This window comes from Dryobates pubescens, chromosome 2, assembly GCF_014839835.1.
Source record: "Dryobates pubescens isolate bDryPub1 chromosome 2, bDryPub1.pri, whole genome shotgun sequence".
In the NCBI taxonomy this organism is placed as follows: Eukaryota; Metazoa; Chordata; class Aves; order Piciformes; family Picidae; genus Dryobates; species Dryobates pubescens.
Genome location: NC_071613.1, coordinates 45567180 through 45580843, shown reverse-complemented (window position 1 = coordinate 45580843; position 13664 = coordinate 45567180). Strand labels below are relative to the sequence as shown.

Here is a 13664-nt window from a genome sequence, read left to right as displayed (position 1 = left end):
AGATTACAAAGCAGAAAACTCATCTCCGGACTTCTTGATGGATTTGGAGGTCCCGGGAGCTCCACGGCCACGACCTCCACAGGCATTCCGGTGGTCTGGGGCCTCCTGCGGCCTTCTGCACCAAACCCGCACCCCTTTGCCTCGGAAGGCCCTGGCCTCACCCGAGAGCAGAGGGATGCGTCGAGAAAGGGAAACCGGGCGTGAGAGTCGGCGGTTAAGTCATCCTTCTTCCCGACACGGACAACCGCCGTGTCGGCCCCCTCTGCTCCGAGAGCCCCTACTGGAAATGAAGCCAAGGGAATGGCACCGGAGAGGCTACTCGGAACCCCACCGGCAGTGCCATCCCCTCGCCCGAGGCCTGCCCACCACGCACGGCCGAGGGGCCTTTCCCGCCCCACCTCCCCTCAGGTCTGCCACGGGGCAGCGCTCGGCCAGGCCCGCCCGGCGGGGCTTCCACGGCCGCGCCAGCCTCCTGACCCGCACATAACCCGGGCCGCCGGCACCGCCCTGACCGCAGCCTCGGCCTGGCCGCAGGCCTGGCCCAGCTCAGCTCAGCGCGGCCCGGCTCCCCTCTTCTCCTCCTCCTCGCTTCGCCGCGCCGCCGTCCCGCCGCGCCCGGGCGCCCGCCGGTCCTCCGGGCGTGTTTCCCATGCTGCACCGCGGCGCGGCGGCGCTCTGGCCGGGCTGTCGCTGTCACCGCCAGGAGGAGGCTGAGGGAAGGCGCCGTTCGCCCCGCCGGAGCAGGAAGAAGCTGCCGCCGCCAACTTCCCCTCGGCCTCCCCTCCCCCGCCGCCGCCGCTTCCCCTCCCCCGCGCCCCGCCGCCGCCCCGCCATGCCCGGGGCCGCGGCACGGGCACTGTGAGCCGCCGCCGCGCCCCGGCCCGGCCCGCCTTCTCTTCGCAGCTCTGCGGCCGGTAAGTGCCGGCGAGCGGGAGCTGGCAGGGTCCGCCCGGGCCCGCCCGCCCGCCGCCACCGCGGCGGGAGGTGCGCGGAGGGAGGGAGGAGGAGAGGAGAGGAGAGGGAAGGGAAGGGGGGGGCCGTGGCTCGGCGCTTCCCGGCCCGGCGCGTCCCGCCCGCATGGGCCGCGCTTGGCCCCGCCGGCGGAGAGGCCGGCGAGCGGCGGATGAAGAGAGAGGCGGCGGGCGCCCTTTTCCCCCGCTCCCCGCTGCGCGGGGGGGCGTCGGGAGGTCCCTTCCGCTCCCCTCGGCCGGCGGCGGGGCTTTCCCGGCAGAGCCGGCCCCTCATGTGGCGGGCCGGGAGCCGCGGGGCCGCGGCGGGGCCAGCAGGCCTCGCCGGGAAGGTGGGGATGGGGCTGGCGCTGCCAGCGGGCCGTCTGACAGACGGACAGACAAAGAGCTGGCGGAGATGCGGACGGACGGACAGGCGGGCCGGCAGCGTGTCCCCTCAGCCCCGTCCTCCCAGGCGGACGTATCCTCCCGCTGCCCGCGTCTCCATTGTTCCTGGTGTAAAATAGGCGAAGTGTGCCGACTTGTGAAGATTTATTTAATACAATTTTATTTTTTTAATAACCTCCGAGCCTCCGCTCAGCCGCTCGGAGGAAGCTTTTTGCAGGAGACCTCTCTCCAGCGTCGGGAGCTGCTAACAAGTGCCGGGCTGGAAGTGGCAGAGAGGGCAGGGGGGACCAGTAGGAGTTGAGGAGAAATTTGTTGGGCTTTAAACACTTTCACTCTTCATCGTCTTTCCTCCCCCAATTCCTGCCAGACCTCAGCTGGGATGAGCGCTGCAATGTCTGTACTAAGCTGGCTCATAAAAAGGGAAGACATTTATGTTGCAAACGTAAATCATTTCTCTGATCACTTTCTTTTTGTAAACAGTTCAGAGCAACTGTGAGGGCTTTTGCACAGTAATATGAAAAGTACAGATATGTGGAATCTAGTGATCACAGCTTTGAAAGTCTGCCTGCAGCATGACCTGTCTCTATGCATGTGACATTCTGGTCCAAGAAATTTTAGATGGGAGAGATGTCTTATTTCTGACGAGCAGTGTCTTTGCTGTTGATACAAGGCAAGTGACAGAAGATTATGGGGTTTTTTCTTCTTTTGAATAGGATCACTGCTGCTTTGTTTATTTGCTCTACTTATTCACAGATTTCAGCAATACTTTACAGGCTTGCTTGTATGTACCTGGGCCTGTCATGCTTAAACATTTTGGAGTGCTCATATCATATTTTGTCCTTGTAAGCGGTAGGACTTAACACAGTCGTTCTGTATGAGTTTGGTGAAACATGCCTTGTGAAGGAGAGAGGTGGAAAAATGATGCTAACTTGTAACAGTTTTTGCAGGTGCTCTTATGCTTTGCTCAAAATCAGACTAGGAGCACTAATGGTTAAAGGCTATCTTGCTATGTAAAAAAGTTTTCGTATCTTCAGGCAGTGTTAGTTTTCCAGTGTTGCACTGCCAGTGTTTGGGATTCATGCATGTGTCCAGTGACAGCTGTCATCTGCAGGAGCTTTGGCTGTGCTGGGAAGCTCCTGCGGCCTGGTTTCTTGTGGATTTCATGGGATCTGCACAGGAATCAGACAGATTCATTGGAGAGGCAAGCAAATCCTGCTCTTGTTGCAATAATTGAGGAAAATTCTACCAAATAATTTTTCAGTTTCCTGAAAACTATTGTCTTGTCCTTTCTTGATGAATACTCAGCTGAATGTATGTGTGTGTGTGTGTGTTTAGTATCCAAAGCTATTTTCTTTGTAGTTGTTTCTGGGTCCCTGTATGACCATCTTTCCAAATATTCATGTAGTTAGTGAGCTCATGTAACTGAATAAAGCCTAAAAAGATGAGGCTGATGTCTTCCATTCAGACTGTCCTGTGCACGTGTTCTTTTACTGTCTTCAATCCTCAGGCTAAGGTCTGGGAGAACAGATGTATATGTAACCTGTGTTTCTGTTACTGTCCTTCTTGTCCATGTGTATTTAATTTGTAGTATTGCAAACATAGGCCATATATGGAAAATCCCTAATACAAAGGATTATGAAATCAAATCCTAAGTAGGTAAGTAGTCACTCGAACCAAACAGCTAAAAAAAAAAAGTACAAGAAGGAAGACGATTTCCCCTCTTAGCTAAGTGTATGCAAGTTTATTTGTGTGAGGATTTAAAGCTCTGTGGAGCGTGAGCATGTTCTAGAGACAGCTGGCCTTGTAAAACCGTTGAGGTTGAAGTTCTTGCTTCCAGCTGAGAACTTCTGTGTACCACTAATGGAAGTGTTGAGCTATGAGAACATGAAGAATGTACTACTCTAGTGAAATACAGTGACAGCACATCTGAAAGAATTTCGCTCGCTTCTCAGCGGGTTCTTGGCACCACAGGTTCATTAATGTAAATAGTGAAGTTCTGAGTCTTGGTTGTACATGTGTGGATTTGGGTAAGGCATTTAAAAAGTTACTCATGAGTTTGTTGTACTCTTGTGTTTTGGGGAGGAGCAGGGTGGGATTGTTGTCTTTTTTTCCTGCTAGAGATTTAGTTGTAATGTTGGTTGTTTTTTTTTATGGCTCTTTGCAGAGTCTTCCTCTGATGAGGACCACTGTGTGGGCTGTTGTCCCGTTGTGAATATTACAAATGGAGACCTCTATATGGAGCAGCTTGATGAAGTGGACCTTAATCTATCAAAAGCACTCTAAATCTTTAGCATAAGTTGGGATTAAGTTTGATGTATTTTATTTTGGATACAAAATTAAATTTTTTGTGTGTGAAGTAACAGAAGTTACATAAGAAACAGCAATGTTGCTATAACATCTTTGATAAATAAACATACCGCTGTTACCCTAAACATGAAACCCAAGTGTCCGGCTCTCCTGTCCAAACTTAACAATGTCTTGTATATTAAATGAACAGGACAGGGAATGAAAAGTAAATGCCATTGGAAGTATTTTTTCACTTTGAAGACTCTTTAAGTGGAGCTAACAGAGAAATAGATATGTTTTGTTTAAAATTAGTACTTTTTGTGCTTTTGCCCGGCATTTTAATCATAGCTGCCTTTCAGGCCAGCATCATTTATGATGAAATAGATTCAAGCCTTCAGCTTGCAGTCTGATCTGCATAACTGAGTGTTTAAGGACAAATTACCCACAAAGTCTCCATGGATGTAAGGAGAGATGGGTGTCTGCTTCTGTCAGGTTGCAGGGCTTAAGTGAAGCATCAGTGCTGTGATTAACTTGCACTTTAATTTGTTTGGGTTTTTGACAGTAATACTTCTGGGAAAATAGTGTTTCTTGGAGTCCTGAGAGTTTCATAAAATATTTTTTAGGGTTTTTTTTTTCCCCATTTCTACATATTGGGATCACTGTAGAAACTCTTGAACTAATGTTGAGTTTCTACATTTAAGTTACTGATCTTGGACAGCTGAGACATAGCTATTGTCAGGCCATGTCGGGCCAAAACACAGCCATTGACTATAATGCATAGCTACAGGCCAAGCACAAACTTCTGTCTAAAAGAGAAAATGCAATCAGGTTTGCATGAGATTTATTTTCATTTACTTTTAGTAACTTTACTTCAGTGCTTTCCAGTGAAGTTAAAAACACAACTCCATCCGTTTAGCTCATCAGGAATCTAGATATGTTTTCAATGTATATATTTTTTGTCATTTGTCTAGAAGAAAATATTTTATACATCAGCAATAATGCCATAGACTACACAAGGGACATAGGTTTAACCTATTTAACTTGCCAATTATTGTACCAATTAAAAGATAATAACATAAGATTTGAATACTCACAGATGTGTACATTGCCTTCCCTTGACTCCATATAGAGATCTTTAGTAGATCATTCAGCATGCTTGATAAAATAGATGGAAAAATCTATCACATATCCTCACAGAACTTAGTTCTAAGTGTGTCCTAAGGGGAAATCTGGGGTCTTTTAGATATACTGTGAAGCACAACATGCAGAAGGGTTAGAATCTCCTGATAACTTTTTCTATACTGTCTACATTTTATTTTGGAAGATAATACAGAGACTCATACTACTTTTCCTCAGAAATTATTTTGAGCATAGTCTTCTGATGTTATTAGTGTGTTAACATATTCAGGGATATGATATCAAGAACTAACAGTGTGAATACTGTAATATAGTTAATGTATAACTAATTTACATTACTTCGTGATTTCATTGCACTTTGCAAAACAGCAGGACATGGCAAATAATGGGGTTTGTGTATTGGCCTGATTCTGCAATTAATACACTCTACTTGCATATTACTGTTACAGTATCTGCATCTTGCCATAGTTTGTGCAGAAAACTTTTTAAGACAGTACTGTCTAATTCTTCCCTTATGACTAGGATGACATTTTTATAAGCGGAGAATTAAACAGTCTGATGATAAAATGAAATCTGTGTGGGAAGAAGTTCCAACCTGCAAACAGCAGTAGGGTATAATTTATGAAAAGCCTATCAAATATAAACTGTCTAAATCTCTCGCACTGGGGGAAAAAAAAAAACAACAAGCCAAAAATCAAGGTGCCTGTGAAATGTCTGTAAAACAAAGTAATTTCTTGGTACAACTTTATTGCTAAGGCAGAAAGCCGTTGTGATGTCTGCGTAAGTGAGCTCAGCTACAAGGCTGGTGAGCCTTCTGCTCTAAAATAGTTTCCAATGGCAGCTGCATCAGCAAGGTAAAAAGATGCCCCATTCATAAATTTTTTGCCACATATCTTCATGTTTTCCTAATAATTTCCCATAAGGTTGTGTTATCATTTTACTACTTAGGCACCTCCAAATAGATATAAAAGACATCATTGGAAAGGGTTGCAGTGCCAATAGCATCATGAGCAGGTCATGTTACTTCGGTGCAAGATGTGAGAAATACTGATGCTGGGCAGTTTTGGCATAGTCCTATGTTCACTGGCAGTGTTTAAAAAGGGGAAACAAATGTCTGTTTACACCCTCTGAATTTTAGCTGCTACATGATTGCCCTGAAAATGTGTCAGATGTCTTTTTTTTTCCCCCTATTGTTGGGATTAGATTTTAAACAGGAAAATGATGACATGCTCCTAGAAAGCATGTGTGCATATGTATGGTATGTATGTGTATAACACTTGTATCATGTATTTATGATGATGTCTGGCCTAAAGCCCTAGTCACTGAGTATGAGATGTTCAGCATAAAGTGGAGTTTATTTTGCCAAACAATAAACAGCCTATTGTGTGGGTTAGCTGCCTGAGATGCGGCTGTGAGCTGTAGTTTACAGGGAAGGGGCAAAGCAAGCAAGTAATTTACAAATTCACCTGCTTTCTGCCGGCTTCATTTGGTAGTGAAAATGACTGAGTCTCGCTTTCAACAAGTGAATCCGTAGTATTGCATTGCAAACATTCTTCAGTTTTGTAAAGGGAGGGCAGGGGGAGCAAAGTGAGTATTAAAGCCAAGAAATGAGTACATTTCACGGGATCCATGGATGATTTTTTTTTTAAGTCTGTAAGCATTGTAACAGTCAGTATTTCCAGATGCAGTGGGTGATTTCAGAATTTCTCAAATAAGAGTACACTGTAGCCCCATGCAGTGCTACAGGCTGCTACAGGGGTTGGAGTGGCTGGAGAGCTGCCAAACAGAAAGGGACCTGGGGGTGCTGATTGACAGCTGGCTGAACATGAGCCAGCAGTGTGTCCAGGTGGCTAAGAAGGCCAATGGCATTGTGGCCTGTATCAGGAATGGTGTGGCCAGCAGGAGCAGGGAAGTCATTGTGCCCCTGTACTCAGCACTGGTTAGGCCACACCTTGAGTACTGTGTCCAGTTCTGGGCCCCTCAGTTTAAGAAGGACATTGAGACTCTTGAACATGTCCAGAGAAGGGCAACGAGGCTGGTGAGAGGCCTTGAGCACAAGCCCTATGAGGAGAGGCTGAGGGAGCTGGGATTGTTTAGCCTGGAGAAGAGGAGGCTCAGGGGAGACCTTATTGCTCTCTACAACTACCTGAAAGGTGGTTGTAGCCAGGAGGGGGTTGGTCTCTTCTCCCAGGCAACCAGCACCAGAACAAGGGGACACAGTCTCAAGCTGTGCCAGGGAAATTTTAGGCTCAAGGTGAGGAGAAAGTTCTTCACTGAGAGAGTTGTTAGCACATTGGAATGTGCTGCCCAGGGAGGTGGTGGAGTCACCGTCCCTGGAGGTGTTCAAGAGGGAATTGGATGTGGCACTTGGTGCCATGGTTTAGTAGTCATGAGGTCTGTGGTGACAGGTTGGACTTGATGATCTTTGAGGTCTTTTCCAGCCTTACTGATTCTATGATTCTATGAAATTACTGTCTCTGTTGCTGCCCTCCTGAAGTATGATTCTCTGGTTCTGACCACATGTACAGTGGTTCCTAACACAGGTCACTTGTTACGTGTGAGTCTCTTGACGGATGAAGTGTATGTGAAGTGGATTGCCATTGTCAGGCTTTTAAACCGGGTCATTTGTAGCACTGAGCATTTCTAGATGCAACAGTAACTATGTAAATAAATTTGACAGATCTTCTCATTTTGTGTCTTTAAAAGTTTCTTTTAGCAAAGGATTTTTTTCATGCAAGATTGCTCAGCTCAACCAGCTCCTTTTGTGCTGGAGAAATCTTGCACTTTTTACCATCAACAAAAGTTTTCCAGTTCACAGTAGGTGAACTGCAGAGTGAAAGTGGTCAGTCCTCAGGGTACCAAGTTGTGATACATTTGTTGTAGACTACAATAACCTGCAGATTTTCTCGATGTCTCTGTGGAATATTGGTTTTCAAGTTATGTTTTGACCTTGTAACTGGGTTTTGGGGTAAAATCTGCAGAGGTGCCCTGTGTGAATTTTGCTTTAACAGTATCAAATGAAAATGAATCATTCATATGGGAGAAAGACTGCTGTTATCCCTCAAGGTGGAAAGCTTTATTAGGCTGCTGTTCTCAGGAGCTTCCTCTGTCACTGGTTGATCTGACAGTTACACTCCATGATGAGTTTTTGTCTGAATCAGCAAAAAGATGTGAAAGTTACGTGTTTGTCTTCAGGAGACTGAGATAGCCCATACTGTTAACCAGATATAAGGAAGTAAGGGAAAGCTACTTGCTGGACACGTAAGGGAAGGCTCTTCAGTAGAGATTATAAAGTTTTATTTTTAAATTACTCCTAGAAATAAGAGGGTTTATGTATTTAAAATGTATTTTTTTTACCTGACATAAAGTTAAGGGATTGAAAAGGGGGAGTAAAATAGACTTTATGGAAAAGGTGCATGCAGAGGATATCATCCAGCTGTCACAGTCTATTGCTTGGATATGTAGACTAGATGGCAGTTGGTTGACAAAACCAGTGGACTTGTCTTAGTCTGGTAGTTAAAAGTAGATCATGCAAACCAGATGTGCTCAGCCTTTCTGGTGCATGCTAGGAACCTGTACTCGGTGTTACATATAGTCTATTGGATCAAATGTAAGGCAACTCGAAGTGAGTTTGCTGTCACTTTTAAATGAACAGCAATGTAAAAAGGCTGAGTGACAGAAAGCCAAATTTCTCAGTTCTTTACATGACCTTGCAGTTCACTGTCTAGTGAGTCTTAGTGTTGTCCACAGCTTACATTCCTTGTAGGTCACAGAACAGGCATGGGGCTTTCTACAGTTGTGGCAGTGGTGAGCTTATGGCTGCATATCCATGGAATCTGTTGTACTTCTGTGTTAACATTCCTAAAATTTGCTGTAACATTGGGCAGTTCTTAATTACCCATCTTTGGTTGGATGTAAATTTGTTAAAGTGGTCTTGCCTCTACTATTTGCATCTTGGATGCCTGAAATGATTGCTCCCATTACCTGTGGGACATATCTGTGCATTGAGGGAACACAAGTGAGTACAGCTTCATCAGTGGGTTGAGGGCTTGAGGTTCTTCACATGGTTGGATGAGAACATAATGTCTGGAAGGCAGTCCATAAACACAGGGCATGCTGAGCTTTTCTTTTACCAGAATCCTGTAAGAATATTTTCTTACTTTAGAGATTGGTTTCCTGCTTGTTTTGTAACATGGATTGTAATCAATGTATTTGACTAAGACTTGGCTTTATCATGAAGTTCTTTGACTATGGGTTCTCAGAAGTTTCAGAGCTATTTGGGATGGTAGCTTGTAATTGCTGGCCTGTCAGTTAATGGCATTGAGAACCTTCAAGATTATTTTTCCTAATAATTATAGAAGTTATTAAAAACATGAATCATATCTTTTGATCAATCTGAATTTCAGTTTTAGTGTATTCTAGCACTTAATTAGCAGGAATTAGCTGCAGGGTTCCAAAGTCACTGAGGTAGAATCAAATTTACACAATATTTTTATTCAAGAGGACACAATCCTGAGAAGTCTGAGGCTTGCGTTTTGGATTATTTTCACTGTTAGTTAACAGGTCAGAATATCTACATTATTGCTGCTCTTATAAAATGGCTTCTAGACATCTCATGTTTTGGCTTGCCTTGATCTGAAAATGGGCTTAAGTGCTTTAAAATTGTTTGAGAAATGTAAAACTGTAATGAGGAGTAATCACCTTAGGGTATGTGATAGAAGTCAGTGGGATTCCTTGTTCATACTGTTCTCAGAGTCTGAAGGTGAAGAGTCACTTGGAAGTTCTTGTTGGGGTTGTGGATAGTCTTTTGAAGGGGATATGCTGCAGGATTTAGTAATTATTTGATTTGGCTTTTTTTTCTCCCCCTTTGGAGTGAGGATCAACCAGATTAAAAGAGGCTGATTTACAATTCTGGAATTTTATGTACGCAGGATAGGAATAGTTCTTAGCTGATTTAATCTGACCACAAATGTTGGTTATCAGTAGGGAGGTGGTGGATTTGTTGCAACAATGTGGGGAAAAAAAATTTCTAACTGTACAGAAGTGTGCTCTTAAACTTCTTTGTTGTCTTGGCAAATCTGCATAGTCTGTAACACGCTTGTGCTCCAAGGGGGTTTGGAGAAAATGACCTAGTTGCTCACTTCCATGAATTTCGAGTTTATTTCTACTCCTTCCCCCTCTGACTGACTTCATACTATCTTTAAATACTAACATGTGTCTATGTGCTGACTTCTGCTTTATTCTTGATGAAGATACTTTATATTGTTCTTGTGCCGTTGTAGCAGAGTAGCGGTTAGGCCACAACAATCCCTGATTCCACTGATGAAAATTGCTCCTTGGTGCCCAGTTTATAACTGCTTGAATACTTTGAAGAACAGTGATTGGTACTTTTTGTGTTCTATTCACTGTTGGTCAGTGGTCTCCCTAATGGAGCATCACAAGATCCTCTGCCTCTTGTTTTTCATCATGTATTAAGAGAAAGGGCTGCCATCAGAACGTCTGAGATGCTCTTTCTAACGGTACCTAAATCATTGTCACAGAATCAGTAAGGTTGGAAGAGACCTCAAAGATCATCAAGTACAACCTGTCACCACAGACCTCATGACTAAACCATGGCATCAAGTGCCACGTCCAATCCCTTCTTGAACACCTCCAGGGATGGTGACTCAAACACCTCCCTGGGCAGCCCATTCCAATGGCTAACAACTCTCTATGAAGAACTTTCTCCTCACCTTGAGCCTAAACTTCCCCTGGCACAGCTTGAGACTGTGTCCCCTTGTTCTGGTGCTGGTTGCCTGGGAGAAGAGACCAACCCCTCCTGCACTGTTTGTGCAAAACAATCTCTGAGGGGTCCAAACACCTTAAGGCAATGTCTTGTGTATTATGATTAGGAACTGTCACGTGTGATTCTTTTACTTTCATCAGAGGATTATTATAAGGGCTTCTTTTAAAATTTTTTTTTACAATTTTTAGTTGCTAAGTGGTAGTAGTCTTGTTTAATAGGTCTCTGAAAGGCCTTTATTATTTTTTCTGTAGGTAGTGTAGACCTATGACATTTCAGGAGTGGAGCAGTCAACAGAGATCTACGTCTTTGAGCTTTAGGGAGGGCTTTTTCAGAGCATTGGTGGCTTTGAAAGATGGCCACCAAAGATATCACTTGAGTGTTTGAAAAACCACATAGAAAGCATGAGATTTGCTTGATCTTTTTGCAGTGACTCTTCTACTAAAGAGTTATGAATGTTTTGGACTAATTGGAGTTTTTGAGGTTACTGTTCCATGTGTAGATGAGGGGGTATGTTTGACACAGCTGAAATGAAACAAATATCCATTAAAAATGAAGTTACTCTGGGGTTATGACACTGACTTTTCAGCAAGTTGAAATGAGAACAGTTTTCCTTTCCAGTGTCACCATGTGCAAAGTTGATCTACAAAGAGCCAACAAGGATGTGCAGAATTTTTTTCTAGATGTTGCACAGGATGTAATCTTACTCTGAATAAGCTGAAAAAATGTGTACTTTGTACATGTTGATGTCCTAAAATTGAAACTGCAATTTAGGAGAGTGATTCTAAAACACTTGCATTGCCCTCACAACCTGAGAGCTTGTGTTGTAATAAGGCTTTCAAATACTGAAGTATGACCTAGAAATGTTGCCTGTGCTCTGTAAAGATCTGGTTTGTGTCATTATTCATGTCCTTCTCACCTATGGTTCAGCTTACTGTTGGTATTTTCCTTCAGGTTTTCCTTATGCTGTCATGTATGTAAATGAGGGATGTCTTCTGGAGTCTCTGAGACTGCTTTTGCAGCTAACTTCAAGGTTTTCTGGTCAGAGCTTTCTTGATTATACTTTCATTAGCTTATTGTCCAATGTTATTTAGTCTACATGAATGTATTTAAGCAATTGACTTGAACTTTTCTGTAATTACTATTTTCCTTTAATCTGTGTAGATGGCCTTCTAGAAAATAATGAAACTGAAGTAAAGATATTACAGGCAAGGAAAGCATGCTCTCAAAAGAAGTTTTAGGTATAAGTCAAGCATGCAAACATTGAAACTGCAGCATTGAACTTTATTTTTGCCACTTAAATTTTACCATCCTCACTACCTTGCTAATATATTGTACCTTGATATTATACTGTAGTCTTTTGTGCTACCTGAGCACAATTATTTCCCTCTCGGAAGCCCCCACCTTTTTGAATGTACAGGATACATGCTGCTCTTTGAATAGGCAGCTACTCTGCAATTTGCTTTCTTCTCATTGCATAACATGTATTCACTTGCTGTGCTCTGCCTGATCCTGCTCTGAAGGCAGAATGAATATATGTCTTTGTGAAATTTCTCTAACAGTTATCAGTAGGCTTGTGAGGCCCTCACAAACAGTTCCTGCCTCAGTTCTAGGTGGACCATTGCCTCTGTTTTGGAGATGAGGAACTGGAAATATGGGGCAGGGAATGATTTTCCAAGAAATCTGCCCAACAGCAGTGGCAGAGCTGAGGAAAGAAGCCTTAGCACATTGCCACATTATGGTAGTAACTAGCCATTATCTCCAGTCTTAACTGTCTTGTGCCCCTTGTCTTGATGACAATTCTACATCTGTGGTCCCATTCCTCTAGTGATTCCAAGTGTGGCAACTCTTGTCAGTTGGAAACCTACTGGTTGGTTGCACTTTCTGAGCAGTGATTAAGTCCCAGGGGATGCCAGATGCCTCTTGCTCACCTTCTTACAGCATTTATCTAAGTAACTGATGTGGGGTTGCCTTTTCATCTTAGGTGTGCCACCGTCTTCCCTCAGGAGCTATGCTGGCTGTAGAGGCAAACACTGTAAACCAATTAGTTCACCCTTGTGGCCTATATTGAACCATGCTTATTATTACAAGTATTTATCTATGCCTCAGGGAAAGAAAATGTGTATTTCTTATTTTATGGCTTAATTGATTATAGGAGCGAGATGAAAACTTGTGTTTGGTGTGGAAGTCCACTGAGCTCCTTTAAAAAAGGATGCACACAGCTCTGCATTCATCTTTGTATTTTCAAAGTATTGCTGTCATTAATTTAACTGCAGCCTTGAGAACTCAGCATTTAGGGTAAGTCTGCCCCAGATGTGTCAGGGTGAGCACCCAGGAAATGAGGGAAGTATAATTATTGATCCAACTGTTAAAAGAAAAAAAAAAAAGAAAGGTAGAAATGGCTTGTGGTGGTTTTAGGCTTTTCCTTTAAAATTTAGTTACAGATTCTGAGCAGAAAAGTAGAAAATGTAAGAACTCTGGCAGGATCAAGGATGGGACCCTATTTTGCAAGATAGCATTAAACTGCTTAAATGGTTGTGACTTCTTTTTTGTGCTGTGTCTCATTTACACTTTTCAGCCCTTGCAACAAATGGAGCAAGGCCATTACAAACTATCTTCCTAATTTCAGCAATTTCTATGAAGCAGTTCTATCCAGTGTGCTGAAGAAAATGGTGCTTTGTAGGAAAAAAAAACCACACATATATATATTTATTAAATTAAAAATCACAGTGCCAATAAGCTGGAGAGGCCAATTGTGATGAACCAAGGTACCTTTGTTGTAGTAGTCCCTCAAACTTCTTTGTGCATGTTACTTCTTGTACCTCCCAGTGAGAGTATAGAATAGAATAGAATGAACCAGGTTGGGAGAGACCTTTGAGATCATCAAGTCCAAGCTATCATCCAACACTATCTAATCAACTAAATCATGGCACCAAGTACTCTATCCAGTCTCTTCCTAAACACCTCCAGTGATGGTGACTCCACCACCTCCCTGGGCAGCCCATTCCAATGGCCAATCACTCTTTCTATGAAGAACTTCTTCCTAATATCCAGCCTAAGCCTCCCCTGGTGCAGCTTGAGACTGTGTGTTCTTGTTCTGTTGG

General features: G+C 43.7%; 1 protein-coding gene across 2 annotated transcripts in view; it reads left to right on the top strand.

Moving 5' to 3' along the window:
- The first annotated feature begins 794 nt into the window (after positions 1-794).
- Positions 795-13664, top strand: part of ZNF148 (zinc finger protein 148) — a 36543-nt gene continuing 23673 nt past the window's right edge. For both annotated transcript variants that reach the window (XM_054176547.1, XM_054176541.1), the window contains exon 1: positions 795-914. The gene's annotated coding sequence lies outside the window, so the exon portion shown is untranslated. The remainder of the gene's footprint in view (positions 915-13664) is intronic.